The sequence below is a fragment of the Apteryx rowi genome, unplaced genomic scaffold (genome assembly GCF_003343035.1).
Source record: "Apteryx rowi isolate R43461 unplaced genomic scaffold, aptRow1 scaffold_402, whole genome shotgun sequence".
Classification (NCBI taxonomy): domain Eukaryota; kingdom Metazoa; phylum Chordata; class Aves; order Apterygiformes; family Apterygidae; genus Apteryx; species Apteryx rowi.
The window spans coordinates 541,739-556,900 of record NW_020450552.1 but is presented as its reverse complement, the minus strand read 5'-3'; positions in this window follow the sequence as shown (position 1 = coordinate 556,900).

Sequence of the window (15,162 nt, the reverse complement as noted above, 5' to 3'; positions counted from 1 at the left end):
TGAATGTCCAAATGTTTGCTAACAAGTAATTAAAAAAATATGCATCTCCATGTAACTTAACAGCTTTGTTCTGATGATCATATCGAAGGACTAATTGACTATTAACCAGCTATCTCTGTCAACAGAGAGCAAAGGGACATTTCCTCATCACTGTTTAAGCAACTAAGTTTGGTCATGTGCAGTTATTGCTACAGTAGCAGAACAGCATAAAGAATCCATGTCTGCTTATTAGGAAAATAAAACAGTCAGAAAAAAATAAATAGTGGTTCCCAAAGTTAAAACAAGGAAATCGTGCATACTACATCATGGTCAAATTTGCTACTCCAGATTTAAGGAAAAAAAAAAGGTAAAAAAATCTATGTTTGAGTGTTTTGCATTATTCTCAAAATTATTTGTAGGAGTTTGTATGGCTGGTAATTTTATTTGTTATTTGCCAGGAAATATCTCCCAGAGGTTACAAGTGGCTTGGAAATGAGGAAAATACATTTTAAAAGGTGATGAACCTTTGCCGCTCTTCACCCACTCTTGGTTTAACACACAGTCGGTGCATTAGCAAAAGGGGAGCTGAATCCTTTCTGAGACTCAGTCTGTGGTGCAAAACCATGTGCTGCATGCTGTTCGCCAAGGCCTTTAGCTGGAGACCTCCCTGCCAGAAAATAATGAACTCTTCACTGTTCTACTGTTGCAGCTAAGGAAGGCTCCATGACATCTCACGCCATGTCAGTAAAGATGGAGCCTGATTCATGACAAGTGTTTTTTCTAGCACTGCCACCCTGTTTTCCTCCACTTACTTCCCTCTTCCCCATCTTTTCTCCACCCTGAGGCGCTCTGTGGAGGTGGAGGGAGATAAGGTCTTTAAGGGCCAGGGTGATCATGACCAAAGCTGGTGCATGGCAGCAGCAGCTTCCCGGGGCCTCAGCTCCTGAACCTGTAGGTGGAGCACTGCTCTCTTCTAGGAGGCTGGTTGGAGGCAATTGGAGAAAAGCAGTATCAGAGTTAGAGGTCCTTCTTGCTAGCTAGGCAAGCTCCAACCAGGGACTTTGCAAAGCACTGCTTTATCCAAGACAGCAGCTCAGCTGAAATGGCTGTGCCCTGGAAAAGGCAAGCTGCCAGCACAGCTGGCAGATACACAACACAGAGCCTGGCAAATACTGAGACGTCTGAAGGGCCTGAAGATCCCATCATGCTGCTACTCCTTTGCATCAGATCGGTATCTCCTCCACTAACCCTTCCTAATCTGGCCTGCTCTGATCCTTCCCAGCTGTTGCCACTGCTTATCGTCTTTTCCACACGGACATGTTAAGGAGCAGAGAGCAGCAAGGAGAAGAGGTTGGCAACAGGGGGGCAACAGGGGCCAAAGGGCTTATGGGTGCCAAATGTTTGGCTTGCCCCAGGCTCAGGATAGCCCTTGGGGATCCTGGTCCACGTTATTGACACTCAGTCTGGAGTAGGTCAAAGACCATGTGGATTGAATCAGATGATCATCCACACTGATAGTGAAGACTGACCTTAAGGTTATCATTAGGCTTAGATCAGCTAARCATTTATACTGTGACCCCCATGCTCAACACATGCTGAGGGATCTGCAGGAGTTTAGCTCCATGGCTGCTCCTGGCTACCTACCTCTCTGCAGCGTGTTTGCAGGCATCAAGCAGAGGAACTCAGCCAGCATGGCCATGCCCTGTGATCCTGGCCGCCCGACCACCCACACTCTGCTTCTCCCCACTCTTCCTGCAAGTGGAGATGACATCAGTCCTGCTTCACGTATACGTAACACACAGTGACTTGAAGAGGAAAGTGTGCTGTTAGGATGACACATGCCACTTAGGATGGGTAAAGGGGTTACTTCGAGGCTGACTGCAAATGTCAGTGTAGACACACCCAGAGACTGTTTGGGAAGAAAGCCAGGAGGTGAGTTTAGGGGACTTTGTGTCTGCAGTCTTGTCGATGTGTATGTTGAAATCTCCCAGGATGACAAGTCAGGGTATTTCATCACCATTGTCAACAAGGTATCAGTGAACTCCTTTATGAACTCTTTTGTCTGTAGAGATCTGTAAATGAGCATAAAACTCTGTGTTAGCTTTGGCTCTGGTTTCTATTGTCAGATGAATGAATTCAAACCTTACTCTCAGCCTCCATGAGAGCTGCCAAATCCCACCCAGAGGAACTATCTGGGCAGCAAACTGCTTTATCAAACCTCTGTGCCCTAGCACTTAACTGAACTGTTTACCAAGTGCTCTGGATGATTTTCCTGCTCTGCAGAAAAGACCATGTACATTCAGGGAGGTTCACAAACAGCACAGGTGCTTTCTGCCTCCGTTCACCAAGTGTCAGGCAGCCTCCTGCCCTGGGRACACCATATTCACTCACCAAGGACTATCAGACAGTCCAGTGACTGTAATCAGATCACTTGGGTTAAGGCTCCAGCTGGTCACCTGCAGGAACCTGGAAGTATTGGATCTTTCCCCCAGTACACATTTAGCTGAATGTTTTCTCACTGGTTTGCTGCTTCCTTGCCTTGCTCTGAAGTTTGGCCACAGCTGGAGATGCAATGCTGAAGTGGGCAGATGAGGGTGCTGAGGAGGCATAGAAATCAGCCTCTTTTTTTTTAAGGCATGCCTTTTTCACATCTCTTTAGTTAGCAATGTTCACTCCAAACCTAAATATTAAAACTTCACTGTCAGCTAGGAAAAAATGCTTGTCCCTGTAGCAGTGACAGAAACCTTGGAAGAACTCACACAATTTGGGACCACTTTTCTGAGTTACAACCAGCCTGTATTCCCACCTTCCCTAGGTTTGCCCAAGGATGACTTTGGTTCTACTTAGATTAATGTGTGGGCCTCTAGGGAAATGAATCTGTCAGTCAGAACTAAAGTTCCACAAGGAATCAGTGAAATGTGTGGGTCCCTGGTTACATGAGCAAGAAAGTGGCCATGCCGGTAAGCAAAGGAAAGCATCCTTCTCCCATACTTATAACATATGGGCTATATGTAAAAATAGCCCCTAGTCAGCAGCAGCGTGTGTTGCTCACATGTGTGGGCAATATGAGGACAAGTTTATTTCCAAGTCCCCTTTCTCCCATTATTAGTCCCTTCCCTCTGATTTTATGTGGGTTTTCCAAGGATGAAGGTTATCTGAGGACTTATTTTCAGCAACAGATATTTTTAAAGGACTGGAGGTTATCTGAGGTTTAGCTTGAAAATAACAGTACTTTGGAGAGTTTGCAGCCCCGCCTAGTATCATTTAGTTGAAGATATGCCCACATGCACAACTAGTCAATTCACTCTGGTAATTTAACAGCGTTGTTGAATTCCTCACTGATGCAATGGTTTCACTTGCTAACATTTATAAATAACACTTTCTAAAAAACTCCATTTACCCGGGACATCCTGGCTAACAGTGTTTTGGCACAGGTTACTCTTTCCTTCATCATTTTGTAGCAAGACCTCAGCAAAGCAATCCACGCAGACATGAAGCTGTCAGCCCTTAGAAAACTCCAACACAAAATACTGAATAAAGCATTCCTCAATAACACAGGCTAACAAACTATATTAAACCCTTTCTTCATGCTCCACACTGCACTCCCAAATGAGGAAGTTCAGAATATCAAGTTTTATCTTTGAGGCACCCAGTAGTCACATCCTGTGACATCTGAAAGTCCACCTAAAGCTGTAGGAAGAAGAGTGGTTGACAAGCACACTCCTCTGACACATTTAAACTACCCACCACAGGGCAAAAACCCATTTGGGCTCTGAGTTTTCCTATCTATTTCTTATTTGTTTCCTGGATCTCAAAGTATGCAACATGATTCCCAAGAAACTAAAGGACATGATAAATCTCATCACCACCAGCTCCATGTGTGAGTGTACACTTTTTGATTCCTTTTTGCTAATAAAAACCCAAAGCAATGTTCATGAAAGAAAAGAAAAGCTGGCAAAACCTGCAACCCTATCTGAGACACCCCCACTCCACACATTGTCCTCACCCTCTCCGAGGAGAGAAGGAGGAAGCCACATGTGACAGAGGTAAGTCATCATGTCTAATGTCAGCTGGATGGTGCCAGGATGCCTTGGTGATGAGAGCAGGGTGTGCCCTAGGCCAGTTTTACACCAGTGCTCACCAGCACATCCCAGGACACAGGGTGAGCTGGAAGGAGCTTCTCCCACAGCACCTTAGGCAGCCCCAAAAACCATAGAGACAGTCACAAACCAGGACCCTGTGTCCTGTTACCTCCACGTAAGCAAACTTCAGCAGCCTGACCTTTCTACCAAAATCCATGTTTGCTTCTGTTTTAATTGAGTTTCTGAAGAAAGGACACCAATGTGGCTAGAAATAGCATATTTTGAGGTCAAGAATTCAATCTGTTCTAGAGAGGCCTACTGCTGGTGCTCTTGGCAGTGTTCACTCAGCACTGAAGTCAGCCAGTCCCCAGGAAGCACTTGCACTCGCTCGCTCGCAAAGCAATAGCTGTGCAAGTGGCCAACATTCAGGCTTGGCTGCTGAATCAGAAAAGGTTTTTAAAACTTCAACTCAGATCAACCTAAATCATTTTCTTGAGACACAGAGGGATGGGGGAAACAGAAAAGTGTCCTTTTATTTCACACCCCATAGTTTCATTTTCAGTCACTTGAATGAAAAGTAGAGGGAACGAAGGGCCGAGCAGGTCATTTCATCTCTCTCCCATCCCATATCCCAGTGGTGAATGAGTCCACTTAGGATGACAGTTGTCCAAATTCACTTCTTTTCCTCTTTTTCTGAAGAGATTTGAATCCTTATTTCTGCCCTTTCCCAAGAGTGCTTCAGACACCTTTCTCAGGGCATTCCAGGCATGGGGATAATCTCTTTTGGGACTGTATGACTTTGCATATATAATTAATATTAATTGGACAAGGAGCAAAAATGTTGCCTCCCAGGAGAATGGTCCAGCCTCTAATCTAAAATCATCTGGTGTACCTCTCTGTATCAGTGATTAGTCAATGCCTGCTGGTCCCCACGAGGGACTAAGACAGTCTTTCTCCAGTGCACACAATGATGAATAGGCTCTTTGGAGTTGGAGATGTGGGTTCAGAACTACTCAGAAGAGCAAATCATATCTGGGTGCCTCACACTTCTAGTGCATGCCACGTTGAATTTGTGATTTGGTAAGTGTATTAGTACATCATCACAACTTTGGTCAGTGCTTCCACATGCATACACAGCTCTCCAAGCCCGTGAATTTGTTTTTCATTCCAGAATGAATGCAATTGCATGAATAGATTTTCTTGTGGTATCAATACACTGTTCTCAAAAACAGAAAAAAAAATTGCTAAGCTGCAGTTGAGGTTAGTAATATAAACCCCTTCACTGGGCAGTCTAAGAATCTCCCAGTTACTGATGGGTTTATCATGCAGTTGGCAGCAAGAAGAGCTAACAAAGCCTGGATGTTTCATTCTGTCAAGCAACGGAGGAAGCATAACTGGTTGTCATGGTCTTGCCTCCCATTTCCTTCACTTAGAAAACATCTTGGGTGTTTTCTTTTGAACTTTAATGACAACTGGAGAGAGACAGTCCATCCCAAACCCCGAGGCTCTGGCCCAGTCCTCCACATGCCTGAGATCTCATGCCTGTATTTGGCATAAGACTGGTTGAAGCACAAGAAGACTGTGAGAAGTTAAGCCTCACCGTAGATCAGTTCAGCTCCACAGGGTATTGAGCAGCCAGGATACTGGAGCATCGTCTAGTCAGGTATAGTGGGTTGGGGTCACTGTATACAACAGAGGGGCTGAGTAAACCACTTGCATTACTCTCCAAAGGAAAGAGATAAAAGCACTTAGAAAAAAAGACCTAACAAGCAATCTTTCTTAAAACAATCTTTTCTAAAAACAAGAGAAAAGAGAACAGTAAACCATCCTGCTGACGGTTCCAGTATGGGAAAGGGCAGAAACATATCTGTATTTTTCTTTCACCCCAAAGAGGATGAATGCAAAGGGAGGCTTTGACATGTGCAATGAGGGAAATCGTTCAGCACCAAGAGAGAGCAGAAACATCCCAACTTCCTCACCTCCCTTTGGCGGGGACACGATGGAGGCAGGCGCAGCACTGGACTTCACTGTGCCCTGCACTCTCCTAGCAGCTTTTGCCTATCTGTGTAGTTGCTGATGGTGACAGTGCAGATGCTGTTAGTAGTTTGCTATTACGTAGCAATCATTATCTCTTCCAAGAGAAAATGAGCAGCATTTGAAAACAAAAAGGAGAACAACAGAAGGCTTGGACTAGCCAAAGAGAGGGCCACCAAGAAACTGAACTCATTTTTAATAGGAGCTTATTTTTACTAAAAGGTGGCAAAATGTATGTGTGTGTGAAACCCCATACATTTACGTCACTTACAGGACAGACTGCACTTTCTTAAAAATATTGGCATCCATGTGGCATATGACCTTTGTTCCTGTGGCAATTTTGTTGGAGAGAAAAATATGTATCACTAACTCAATATATTTTCTTAGGGTGTAATGCTTATATTAGCATAACAGTGTCTTACAGCATCACTACAGCTAAGCTTGTGTCAGCATTTCCATTACAGCCATCCCTCTTCAGGACTGTTTGGAGGAAGCAGGATGTGTAAAGGACTGTTTAGGGGCTGAGTTTCAGTCTTAATTTTGAAAGCATTTGTTTTTGTTAAATCAGAAGAAGATGGCCGGGCTTCTCGGCCTCACATCTGACCAATCATGACTTAAGTCCTATTCTGGGCAGAGAAGGTTTTGCGGACAAGATTATAGCTATCTTTTCATGAATAGGAAAAAGAATGTCTTGCCAAATAACATGATTTTATCGTGAGTTTTGCAGTATGCATTGCTATTCCTAAAGGCCCAGCTCCTGACTTTTGTGAACTTCTGATAAATTCATATTTAACTTTTGTTTACTTGATTGTTGCTATGTTAAAAAAAATACATTTCTGAGAGAAACCAAGGCACATGAACCCTAAAAATTCTCACACCTCATGTCAAGTGTAGGAACTTCCAAAATATTTTTGCACCTAATATTTTTACCTATAACCTTGAAAATCAGTGACAAGATTTATCACATTCAACAAAGTAAACTGACAATGTTAACAATGCATTTAACAAACAGAAAACTCAGGAAAACCTCCAGTCCAACCCACATAACAACTGTAATTAAATCAGGGATTCTGGGTTGCAGCATGATTACAAGTTACAGAAAAGATGGAAGCTACATCCATGGCAGTCCAGGGTTTTCACTCGGTTTGAGTGCTATGTATATATTTAATGATGACACAGTCCAGCACTAGGAATGTTTAGGGACAGAAAGCTCAGACAACTAGAAGTCACTGGAGGATAAGAGGGTGTTCTGATTTTATATAGAAGTTGCAGATATGTAACAGAAAAGAAATTTCCACACACGTTTAAAAATTAAACAGTTCTATCTCAACCTATCACAACTAGAGAGTTTTTGAGATATGTGGTTTTGCATAGTTTGGAGAATATTTTTAAATATAAAGCTCTAAAGGCAAAAAGAATATGTACAGTAGTATAATTCACATATAATCACTATCATGTCTGATGCACCTAAATATTTCACTAATGCAGGGTACTGTGCCTAGTGAGTGCTAGATGTAGCATATATGAAGAGCTTCTTTACTCAGAGAAAGCCTTTATCTGACATCAGAGGGGAGTTCACGCATCTTTAATAGCGTATCAAATGACAACGTCAAATACCTTTTAAAACTAAGGAGATACTGCATTATATTGGGAGATGCCTATAGGTGTCATTTCTCCCCTGCTTGTGGATATTCCTTTGGGGGGCACAGGCGAATTATTTTCCCTTTAGAAAGAGAAAGGGAGAGAGAAAGAGATAGTTTTTGAGAGAATGGCAAAGAAAACTTGACTGTAAGATCTAGAGGAGTGGTCATAAGACCCACATTACACACTTGTGGCTGCAAAGAAACATGACCCTCCTGGTAGATCACAGACTGTTGGTTGTGCTGCTAAGTAAAATCACAGAATCATAGAATGGTTGAAGTTGGAAGGGACCTCTGGAGATCATCCAGTCCAACCCCCCTGCTCAAGCAGGGTCACCTAGGGCAGGTTGCCCAGGACCCTGTCCAGACGGCTTTGAATATCTCCAAGGATGGAGACTCCACCACCTCTCTGGGCAACCTGTTCCAGTGCTCTGTCACCCTCACAGTGAAGAAGTATTTCCTCATGTTCAGATGGAAGTGTCTGTGTTTCAGTTTGTGCCCGTTGCCTCGCGTCCTGTTGCTGGGCACCACTGAGAAGAGTCTGGCCCTGTCCTCTTTACATCCTCTCTTCAGATACTCATAAACATTGATAAGATCCCCTCTCAGTCTTCTCTTCTCCAGGCTAAACAGGCCCAGCTCTCTCAGCCTTTCCTTATATGAGAGACGCTCCAGTCCCCTAATCATCTTTGTAGCCCTTTGCTGGACTCGCTCCAGTAGCTCCATGTCTCTCTTGTACTGGGGAGCCCAGAACTGGACACAGTACTCCAGGTGCAGCCTCATCAGGGCTGAGTAGAGGGGAAGGATCACCTCCCTTGACCCGCTGGCCATAATAGTATCACAGACCAAGGAGGAACTAACTGAAAGTGCCCGTTCACTACAGGAAAGCTGCAAAGAGGGGAAATAATATGTTCTGCTCTCACGCAGAGGCTTTCTTCTTCCACGGTGAGGCTACTGACGCAAAAGGATGGGCACCCTCCACTCCATCATCTCTGGAGAAAAAGGTACTTGATAACTGCATTACAGGGGAAGATTCAGATGTCCAGAGCAAGGTGCTGAATGTGCCGCTTGGAGGCAGACGCCGAAGCTCAGCAGCGACAGGAAGAGCTCCCACATGGCCAGTGCCCACTGCATCCTGCTTGCTGTCTCCAGCCTCTGCCCTCAGGCTGCTTTCAGAGGTGCCTGCGGATCCAAGGGGCAGCCTCAGCACCTGACTCAAGCAGCCGGGGCTGGCCAGCTGGGGTAGCACGGCTCCCGAGTTGTATGCCAGAAAGCCAGTCTGGCTTTCACCCTGCTCCCTTGCAGGGAAAGGGAACACATGGCTACAAAATAAAAGATTTGGGAGGCACACAATGATTATAGATACCCAGTCATGTCTGTACCGCCTTTGTAACTTGCTATTTCTCCTTTAAACAACATCGTTCCTTAAAAACTCATGTTGTTTCCTCTCCTCAGTTACTTTATGGCTATGAATCTCCCTCTAAACTGAAAATAATGCACATTGCAGTCTTCTTGGTTTCAGTGGCTTCAGACATGCCAAGCATTTTCATGCACATTAATAAAGCAAAAAACTGAGAACTGGCACAGCTCTCTCTGAGTTCAGTTTGTGCTTTTAATACTTGTTCTGTGGATGCAAGCCTTACTGTCAGTGCTATTCTTTATTAGATGGAAAGAAGCTCTTCTGTTCTTATAATGGGTTTCATTGAAAAGCAAAGCCACTTCTCTGCATTTATTTAAGTGCAGAGCTAGAATAGAGACCAGCATGATGAATTTTAAACAGAATTCACATCTGGTCCAGAAACCACAATCAATTTATTGCTGTATCTGAAACATTTTCAGCATCTGTCATATAATATATTTTCACACGTTTCTAACAAGACATTTTCTTGGACATAACATAGACAGGTATATCTGTCAGTTCAATTTCATGCAAAYGAAACAGAAGAATTTTTGGCATGGTTTATTATACTGTCTTTGGAGCAGTGTAACTATCATGTGAAAAGGGTATTATTTAAGGATGCCAGAAGCTCAGCAATTTCTTCCAAAACGTGGAACTACTGACTACACAGCAGATTTTTTTTTTAAATCTATACCTTCCTTTTTTCCATTTTGATAGAATTCATTATTAAATGTATTTGAGAAAGGTGCATACCTTGCTATTATGAAACCTATCCTAGCCCATTCTGGGAACTCTTGCATTTTATGTTAAAGTGGAATCTTCCAGTCATGATGGCCATTTAATCAAAACTTTATTCAAAGTTTTATTAAAAACTAAATTGCAATACAAATCATATTAAAATCCTTAAGAGCTTCACATTTTCACCCAAACCTCTCCTGGGCTTTCCCACACAGAACCACAGATGTATCAAATAACCTGACAGCACTGCAACCCTATAAATAGGCACGCCAATTTGCCCCCATATTGGCCCCAGTACAACCATTTACCACCCCATTTTTGGCTACATAAACTGCCTCTAAGCACTTTCTCATTTGAAAACCCTGGGGTTCCTGTAAGAACTCTGCATCAGCACACAAAACCCTGCACTCCTCACCCTTCCCCCTGTGCTCATACGAGATCATGCACAGCCACTGCTTCTCTGGTGGGACAAATAAAAGGCAGTCAGGGCCTGGGATGAGCATCATGTCCTGGGGATGGTTTGCTTCTTTTATTCTCTCCTTTTTATCTTACTGAAACTGAGAGAAGACAAAGTTTGTTGGGGCATGGTGGGGAGGACCCACAAGCAAGCAATCCTGTGCTTTTGCCACAAGCATGCTCAAAAAGCAGGGAAGCAGATCCCCACTATGGCAGGAAGACCCCAAGATGATTCAACATCTGTTCTTACTAAATTATTATCTCCCATAATTAAGGATGACATTTAGCTCCTTGAGCCAAGAGGGAGGACTGAAGTCTGCTATCCAGGAGCAGTTGAAGCTACGTGATTCCTGCCCGGCAGAAAGGATCGGCCTTTTGAAATCTGCTTGGCTGTTGGCTCTAAAATGGAGCAAACTAACATGGGGCAGGAGAAAACATGTGACAGGTAGCACTGGAGGAGGAGGAGGAGGAGGGAGAGGTCTGTGAGTGGGGCCGATGCCCCACCTGCTCAGAGGGCCGCGGCGGCRCTGCACCCAGGGCCGGCTGCGCGGGGCGTGGGAAACACAGCCAAAAACAAAGTGGTAAACGATCGCACGGGGACCAAGGCAGGGGCAAGCTGCTGTGCCTGTTTATAGGGTTGCAGTGCCCGTGGGCTATTTGATACCCCTGTGGTTCTACCAGAGGATGCCCAGGAAAGGATTGAGTGAAAAAGTGGAGCTTGAAAAAAAAAAGCTAGTCCGATTTCTGTTGCATTTTAATTTTGCACTAAGTCTTTTAACGACRTTCTGGATAAGACTGTGATGGTTTGAAAGTTTGCTCTCATGAAACCAAGGTATTTAACTGCTTTAAAGATACTGTGTCCCAGCAATACTTGGGCACCTGAATCATACTATCACTCACATTTTATTTTTCTCTAGTATTAATCCAGGTCTTCGCAAGCAGATTCTCTCAAGATATTTTATGTGGGCTTGGTTCCACAGTAAAAATAAATGTATTTCCAGTGAATTTGCCACATGAAGTTTGCCAGCTCCTTTGAATACATTTAAGCATTTGACTGCTAAACAACATAGCAAGTATATGGTGGTGAGCAACCCTATGTCCCATATATGTCTAATTAAAGGTATGTTTCAAATTGAAGTGCTGGTATCTTAGTGAAACATGGTTCTTCAAAGGAACCCATAAAACTTACAATGGCACAAGACAGCAAAGGGGTTAAGGAGGTATACCTCACACTGCAGTATGCACTGAATTAACAAGAAAGAAGGAATTTCTTCGTGGGAGAAATTAGGTGATATGTGACATTTACTTAGAATTGAGCTTTTTCAATATATATTTCTAATTATTTTAGCTTGAAAAGGGGGCCACTCTACTTCACCTGTGGCTTTAAAGACTCTAAGGTCCCCATTTAATTGCAATGTTTTAAAATAACTGCATGTTGGCTTTTAGTACTGAGTTATTCAATAAAACACAGAACTGACAGGTTACAGAAAATCACCTGTGGAAAAAGCAGATTTTTATCTTTCTCAAAATGCTATGATATGTGTTGCCAAGATTTATAACTTCCCTACAAGCTGGAAATCCAACTTTCTCCAAAGGAACAGAAAAGTCAATGACTGCTCCAAATGAGAAAGCCAAATCTGTGGAAGAAAACAGACTCTTAAGGAAATGGGAACACTTATATCTATTTACACATCTGCAGCCATTTGGGACAACTGACATTCAGAAAGAAAATTCTCACATCTTTCTCCCACTTAAGCCATAAATAGCTAAGACAAGGTCCTCACCTGTCTTAAATTTTGCCAGTGCACTGTGAAGGGGTCACAAGCAGACAGGGACAGACTTCAAAGGGAGATTGCAGTGGGGGCTGCAGGCGGGTTGTGTGGGGTGGCAGAAAGCAGCAGACAGGGTGAGTATGTCACCCACCGGCATCTCAGGGGTGTCCCAAGGGCGCGTGTCAGCCTGGCAGAGTGTGAGATCCTGGCTTACAGGTGGGGAATGTTTCTGATGATCAGTTGTGATTTAGAAGATGAGTTTGAGCCTTTGGCATAAAGCAGGTGTGCTGGGCCAGGCCATATCAGATTAGGGGTTGCATAGTCACGTTTCGGGTTATGAGTATTTCGAATCAAAAGGCAATGATCAATTTTCCCCTCTCTCCATCTGTTCAGTTCTGTAAAATGTTTCTTTCTACTGTCTGGGCTTTAAATATTGATGCCGAACATATGTATAATATGACAATCCACAGGCATTTTGCATTTTAATCCTGTAGGGATAACTCAGCTGTCTCCAATACCGTGCTGGACTAGTTGTTGTTTAGTGTTAACAAACCTGAGACCCCTGTATTTCTTCAGCTTTTCTTCACATCTTCATTCATATGCGTTATGCTTGTTTCCCATCACTGTACGACATCTTGAAGTCATAGGAAATGCATATGTGTGCCCAGTTTGTCTGTGATGATTCGTGTTTGCGAGTTAAAGAAAGACCACTTAGACACCTTCAAAAGAAGAACATGGTATCTATGCATCCATGCTCAAAATGCAATATCGCCTGTCATCGGTAGAATTATGAATGAAAATGATGGGCAAAAACCCACTATACAGTCGTTGCTAGAAAACACCCTAAAATTACTTCCAGGGCAACTTCTAACTGAAAGGCAAATTAACTCCTGCATTTGAATCGCCCATTCATCAACCTTGAGCAGCTCCGTTAGCTTCCTCTGCTGCTGACTGGGGTTTGCTTCCACAGGACTCGGGCTGGACTCAGTCCCAGGGATTGTTGTCCCAGGCACTCTGCTGTCTGACACTGATAGAAGGTCTCTCAAGGCTGCATCATGTAGACCTTAAAATGCTCCAAGGGAAAAATGGACTTCTTTTTACAGCATACGGTTGCAACTGATTTTCCACAACTGTTCAACAAATGTTCTTCCTTCATAAGAGATGTTTGGCTAAGTCACCACTGAAGATATTCATGTTCAGCTGAAACACAGCACAGAACTTTTTTTTTTTTTTTTTGCATACTTGCAGCACCAGGATTCAAACTCATGACAAGAGCTAAGCAAATAATTGCTTTTTTCATCTCACTAGCCAAAAATTGCTTGGAGTTGACCAAAACCAAATAATTTTCAATGTCTCCACCCAAAACACAGCACTTCAAAATTGCCATCTCATAAAAGGTTTCTTTCAAACAAAAGTAAATACAAAGCCTTTTGTTTTCCTGGGGAGTGGAGAGAGGAAGGGGAAGTACTTTATTTTTTTTTTTTAATTAAGGCTAGGTCAGCCTCTAAAAATAGGCATCTCAGAACAAACCCAAGATTTTTTTTTAAATATTGAGTCAAAATGGTTTGTTTTTTTCTACTTTTCTTCTCAGAAAACTGTATTGGCCTAAAAATGCATTTTCAGCAGAAAAAAAACAACACAAAATTTCAGCCAGATCAACTCTTGAACTGTTGCTTTCAAAGACAAAGTCCTTTACTATGCTGTCACTCGATCTGCAGCCCACAGATGACTGGGATCAACATCACAGTTGGAAGTAGTCTGCAAAGCCATTGCAAAACAGTGTGTTTGAAAAGCAAAATAGCCACAGTTTTCCATGCAGCCAGTGGGTGCACAAGTGTTTGCCAGCAGACAAAGGTCAGAGCTGTCTCCCTGTGGCAGCTGGTTCCCATGAGGGTCACCCATAGGGTCCCCAGTACTTCTGATGAACCAACATTGTTAGAGTAAAATTATAGGGTTTTATAAAACAACAGAATATTGTGTATCTAAATATTAAAGGCTTTATTTCTCTCTCCCTCTTCACTTTCCAACTGGTAAATACCAGTGGGACACAAGATGGCAGTAGTTTTTTTGTTTTTCCTCTTTTTTTTATAGAAGAGTGAGTGAGGTGGTTGCTAGACTGAACGAGGCTGCTCCACTGCATTAACTTGGAATTAATTGCGTGAACATACCTGGCAATTATCCAGTAAAGAGCAGAGAAGAACAAAAATACAGAGAAGGCCTGTTTCTCCTCACTTACCCTGATCTGTGCTTGCACATAATGGTGCATGTCACCCAATGCATCTGGTAAATCTCATCCCAGTGTCAGGCAATATCTATATCCACCTCTGCTCTGCTCAAATGTAGACATCTGCAGTTAGAAGAGGTGAATCCCACCCATAGAGATGTCCAATGGCTAATGCTGGAGACAAATACAGAAGCCTTCAGAGTGCACTCCTCATTGCCAAACAGTTCATATATTTTATCTATAATCATGTGATGCCAGAGGAATAAGTCATCTCAGAGCCCTGAACCTCCACCTGAGAGATCTAATCCTTGGGCTAAAGAGACAAGTATCCTCTTTCTGTGGCACAACAACTCTTGCATTTCTCCCTGCAGCTTCATAAGGAAACAGAGGACACCCCTCAACACCCTCCTGCACCCACAGGGATCACAGCGCTGTCCTGAGAGATGGAAGATGTGGGCACAAATCCCTGCAGCACCAGTGGGAGCTCAACCATGTGTCCTCCAAGCACACCTGCCACATCATGTTCCTCTTCATATTTAGAGGGACACCTGATGAATTTAGTCATGAAACAGGCACCAAGCCACCCAACCCTGACAAGAGGAGGGCAGTTCTGGGCACACACAGTAGCAATGCTCTAGGATTTACTGGTGAAAAGCCACTAATAGTAAAGAACTATGTATAGGCTTTAAGGATTACATGCTGGGACTTTGGCACCCAAATTCAGCCTTAATTTCTCATTAGAGAACTAAGCCCTCAGCTGCTTCTTTGCATCTCTGGGCCTTGGTCTCCCCTAAGACAATAATAATCCTAGAGTGAGTAGGAAATGGTTATCTTATTCCAC